Here is a 6,003-nt window from a genome sequence, read left to right on the forward strand (position 1 = left end):
TGTGTTTCGAAAAAAAATTCTGGCATCTGAGTATTGGCATGGAATGTTGGAATTCCACATTCGCAACTTACGTGGCATATTTTATTGGTGCCACGTAAGTTGCGAATGTGAAATTTGGGCATTCTACGTCAGTACTTAGGAGCTGAATTTTTTTTGGGGAACATATATAATCAAATTCGGAAACGATGGGTATTTGTATGCACTTATCCTTAAATTGGGACATATTTATGAAAACGCTAATACGATGGGACAAAATCGAATATTTACCCTAAAATATATGTAAATACTAAATTTTAGGAATGAGCAAAATAAATATAAATTTTTTATGAACGGCAGATTATTTTATAAGACGTTTATATTTAATTATTAGATTAAAAATTTGAATCAACACAAAAGTAAAGGATAAACTATTGTTAATTCGTTTTAAAAAGTTGAAACTTAAAAATCGAATCAAACCATCTAATTCGATTTTCCATTCACTTACTAGTGGAAATCAAACAAATATATTATGGATATGTTGACATCCAATAGACCGAAAGTTGTTACTAATTTATATATTTTAAATTAATTATATTTTGTGTCTTTAACTTATAAAAAATTTTGTTCTAAAAAAAATTCTAATTTTTTATTTTTTATTAAAATAAAAATACTTGACTTCCAGTGGTTTTAAAAAATTTCATGTTACATAAAATTTGAAGATAAAATAATGAGTCATTTTACCGGAGTCTTAGGTGGATTTTTTTAAAAACTTACTCCCTCCGTCCCACTCCAAATGTTTCATTTTCTTTTTTGGCAATACACTCTCTCTCTATACTTAATATTTAAACAATTTTCACCAACCCACTTTATCTATTTTTATACCCACTTTATCTACTTTATACACATTTTTAATCTCCGTGTACAAAAGAAAGGAGACATTTGGAGCGGGACGGAGGGAGTATTTAATAAAATGGAGAAGTAGCAAATAGCCCCCTATCATACAACCCCCCTAATACATTTACCTCCTTATCTCTTAATTGTGGGCTGTTAGCTCCTCAACATCTCATAAAGAGTGCAAAAACCCCTCTATTCCTGATGGACACTTAACACCGTTAAATATTTTTTAATTTCTAATTTCACTATAATATTTGTTAAGCAAAATACATTGCTACAAATATTTCTACGCAAATCTCAACCTTAATTAATAATTAACAATTATCACTAAATATAAATTCACATTTTTTGGGAACAATCGACAAGTACGCAAAGATTAAAATATGTAAGATTGGGAGCTCATAAGCTTTCACGTATTTTTCTCTATCATACCATATGAATATCATGGTCAATGGATGTCACAGCCCGCCCTAACTATGGATAGTTAGGCCGAGTGATCCACGACTAGGGATGGGGTTAAAGAAGAAGGGGAAGAAAAGGGGCGTCATTTATAGCCGTAAAACTTACTCATCTTAATAAAACTCGTCATTTTTATTCATTAATACTCAATTGAAAACAGTCTATGAAAGACAGCATAAAACTTAATTAATATCATTAATCAAGTTATACATCGTATGAAACCATTCTCTTAAGACTCAAAGTATGACATAACATACTATAACATCAACAACATCTTGCAGCGGAAAGTAGCTAGACATATGTATGAAGACATATTCTAGACAGGTTAACTATTTATTAACAACCCTGGAGACTCCGCTCATTGCAGCACCATCATCACATCAGCTCAACCTGCACATTTAGAAAACATATGCAGGGCTGAGTACAAAAGCACTCAGTGGGCACATATGCCTAGGTATAAAAATACATGCTTCAAAACTATAAATTGTCATGCCATCATAATCAGTACAGCAAGGGAGTTTTTTCGCTAAAAAGGCCCAAGCTTACTAAGTTCATTTGTGATTCTTAAAGTTCGTCTGATTAGACTAAGTTCTTTTGTAATCTATCATATCTGAAACTGTGTGCCGGAGAGGTGGCCACCTCTCACGGTCACTTGACCGGCCAACCCGCTAGATGACTCACGGTCACTGGTGTACACTAGCCCTGGCAGGATAGCTATCAACTGCTCAGGACCCGAATTCGATTGCATCATTGGCAAAGCCAAAGCAGATAGATATCATACTAAAATTTAAACATTTTATGGCAAGACAATACTTGAAATAACTTTAACTCAAATATTTTGTAACGAAATAACTTGCTCAAATGTAACATTAAACTCATTTGATAGATATATATAAAACTGAAATTAACAGTTAAATCATCTCATGCATTCATTCGTATAAGAGGCCTACGACACGCAGGGGATCTCTATATACGTATAGTAAAAGTAATGCCCACCTCGTTGTGTCTCTGTATCAATGAGTAACGTCACTCTCTCCCTCAAGTCGTTACTTCCCAAAAGGACCTTCATCGTTATGAAGAATTGGTGAGAAGTTATAAAAGAAACCTCGATTAATAATCTAATCTCTTTTATGAAACATTAGTATCTCTAATGTTCATCTCTCTTGATTGTTAATCAATATAACAATTATTATCTCTCGTCATTACTCATTAATTATAACATCCTTATGTTATAATTAGCAGCGCTTCAATTAAAAGAAATATTTAACACATCGAAAAGTCCACTTTCTTAGCAGATATATTCGCTCTCATCTCGTCTAATTAACCAATTAGAAAGTTAAACTTTCCATTAGGCATGTATTTGAGTCACGGGTCAACAAGAATTTACTATGCTCAAATTCTAATTTCACTAAAAATTTCGGCATGACCTATTCATATATAATGTCAGCCACGAGATTTCAACGCGTGAATCTCACTACGTGAACTCGTCTCTCGACTCAAAACTTAACATCTTGACATCTTTTCAACGCAAACCAAACAATTCAAAATCATCAAAACTCTTTATCAGTAAACTATCATTTATACTCGACACCAATTGTTCGAGTGTCAGATACCAACATTTATGTGCGTTAATCATAACTCTCACAACTCACACCATTTAGTCATATCGTATCATCCATCAAAACAAATATAATCAAGTTGTTTTCTAGAAAGTTTTGCTGTTTTTGTGTCATCTTTAAAAATTCATAACAACCAACTCAATCATCATAAACTCTCATACCAATTGCTCTCAAAAACTTCATGAAGTGTAGTTCACTCTAAAAATGGTAGTTAACCAAAAAGGTTAAAGGTTTTTGGAGATATTGCTCTTTTAGTGCAGGCTGTCAAAGATTGACAGTTTCTGCCAATTTTGTTTAGGCCATTAGAAACCAAGGCAAACCTTAATAAAATTCCATCAAATTTAATCATCCAAAACTAAAGGTATCCTTGAAGATTTGGTTAAAATTTCACAAGAGAAAACGTTCATATGATCTGCCAAATAAACAATGAAACTCATACACTTTTACTGTTGGACAAATATGACAGCAGAACAGGGCATTTTTGAAATAATAAACTGCTCTGTTTCAGAGGTCATAAAAATCGAAATCTTATGTTTTTAGAAAATTATTGAAGTCTAGTTTCGTTTAAAAAAAACGGTGATGCAAAATCCTTCATGGATTAATAGATATAAACGTTTTTGTGAAGTCTACCAATAGTTGACAGATTCTGTCAAGGATTTTTCAAAATATCTTTAAAATAGCAAACATCATCCAAAAGACATGAAATTTTGCAGAAACGAAATACACATATCATAGATAAACATACTAAAATTTCAGAGCCATCAAGCAATGAAAACTCATCGAAACATAAGCTTGAAACTGCTGTAAAATTTTGACAGAATTCCAGTTTTAATCTCGTTCAACAATTATCATCCATAAATTGTAAATCAATTAGCATGCTCATGTGATATCGTAGAACACATATACGCAATAATATTCATTATGCAACGTCTCAAACTTCACGAATTTAAATAATCATACTCTAAAAATTTATACAATTTTCGTGCTTGGAAAAATACGAATTTAATATATATCGATTCTAGCATACCCCTAAGCACAAATATCAAGTCAAAACGATCAAACAAAAATCGAAAGACAAGCTAATATGTGAAAAACGGGGCTGCCCTCATGGGTTTCATAGCTACGGTTCGTTCCGTTCTTACTCCCTTCATTAAACATGCTCAACATCTACCCAAGAACAACATACTAAAATTTCCCGACGATCCGACGTCGTTTCAAAATAAAGTCGAGAATCGACGTTTTTCGACGTCGACGAAAATCGAAAAGAAAACCATCAAAACGTAGGTAGAGATCTTACCTACTTAGATACGTGATCGAAAAGATGATCGGCGCTCGTCTCGGTGCTCAAATCGGAAGTCAAAAGCTCTAAGCTAATGTTTTCGTATATTTTCATATATCGATTCGTAAGACCAAGCTCCCTTATTTATAAGCGAAGAAGACAATTCTAAATTGTCTTGTCTTCCTTAGTCAACAATTACGACTAAGGAATTCACACTTGAGTCAACAATTACGACTAAGGAATTCACACTTGAACTGTCTTACTTAGTATTAGAATATATCAAATATATCCTAATCTAGTCCATAATATCTTTCAGTTTTGGTGGGGTAGCCTTAGATATTTAAGATATTAACCCGTTAGTCGTTAAATATCCCGTTTCGTCTCGTTTTAACGACTAATTACCCACATTCTTCGTTACTCACCCTCTTAACTCCTACTCACTTTCATTACACTCGTAATTCTATATAAATATAGAAAACGCAAGCTCGTTCTCGAAATTCTGATAAACGAGCTCGGTTCGTTTATCGAGAAATCCCAATTTACTATTCACTCGTCGTCCAAAAATAAAAACTTTCATTATTGGACTCGTATCGAAAAATTAAGAATATTTCTCGACGACATGCACGTAAGATTTTGAAAGTCGACAAAAAGACGAAATAGCAGTATTTTACTATTCATCGTCAAAAAGTCAAAAATTTCAAAAACGTCTTAACGGACTCAGATCTCACTTCCGAGTTCACCGTTCTCATTCAAATAATTATCTCGAATTATTCAAATACTCAAACTCAATTACGGATATAAAATCACACATCATCCTCACATCATCAAAAGAACATCTCAACATCTTTAAAATATAACAACAAAACTTCATATAACTCCTCATCTCTATACAAAGTAATCAAACAAGGGATCTTATACCCTACTTACTCAAACTTAAGCAATTAAACACGTCATCAAAAGCCCGGGTATTACATACCTTCCCCCTTAAAATAAATTTCGTCCCGAAATTTGTACCTCTTGTAAATGTATCGGGTACTTCTCTCACATCTTATCCTCAAGCTCTCTTTCCACTTCTTTCTTAACTATCATATCTCCATTGGACCTTATCCAATGCAATCGACTTATTACTCAATTGCCGAATTTTATGATCTAACATCATCTGAGGTCTCTCTTCATAACTCAAGTCTGGTTCTAAGATCATTTCTTCTTAGTAAACCACATGGTTTGGGTCGAAAATATATATCCTCTCAATTGTGACACGTGAAACACGTTATGCACATTTCCAAAGCTAAGTGGCAAAGCCAACCTATACGCTATTGAACCTATCTTTTGCAATATCTCGTAAGGACTTATAACTCTGGGTCTAACCTGTCCTTTAACTCCAAATCTATTCATCCCCTTTGAGGTAAAACCTTTAAGAAAACTTTGTCTCCTATCTCGAAACTTTGTCTCACATCTTATAGGCAAACTCAAGTAGTGGCAACACATTCTCCTGATGTACTCCTCTATCAAGGATAGTAGTTCTTATCATATCTTCTATCGTCTGCTATGCTAAAATTCATCCTTGTACCCAACTCTTTCTGTAACTCATCCAAAAACGTGATGTAATTTTTTTTTTTTTTTTTTTTGAGGTGATCTACACTGGTACTCAATGCAATCTTATAATGTCACGAACATACAATTGTGCTAACTTATCTGGTCCATACGCGATTAGGATCGGTATGAAATGTGCATATTTTGTTAGTCGATCTACAATCACCCAAATTGCTGTAT

At 33.3% G+C, this 6,003-nt stretch overlaps 1 long non-coding RNA gene across 1 annotated transcript; it reads right to left on the reverse strand.

The window, feature by feature from the left end:
- Positions 1-1,498: 1,498 nt before the first annotated feature.
- Positions 1,499-4,314, reverse strand: LOC131003938 (uncharacterized). The gene is made up of 3 exons (XR_009094861.1): positions 4,253-4,314; positions 2,329-2,395; positions 1,499-1,722 (listed from the first exon to the last, which is right to left on the reverse strand). It is a non-coding gene; the product is annotated as an uncharacterized LOC131003938 (long non-coding RNA).
- Positions 4,315-6,003: the final 1,689 nt, after the last annotated feature.

Source organism: Salvia miltiorrhiza, unplaced genomic scaffold, assembly GCF_028751815.1.
Source record: "Salvia miltiorrhiza cultivar Shanhuang (shh) unplaced genomic scaffold, IMPLAD_Smil_shh original_scaffold_302, whole genome shotgun sequence".
NCBI lineage: Eukaryota > Viridiplantae > Streptophyta > Magnoliopsida > Lamiales > Lamiaceae > Salvia > Salvia miltiorrhiza.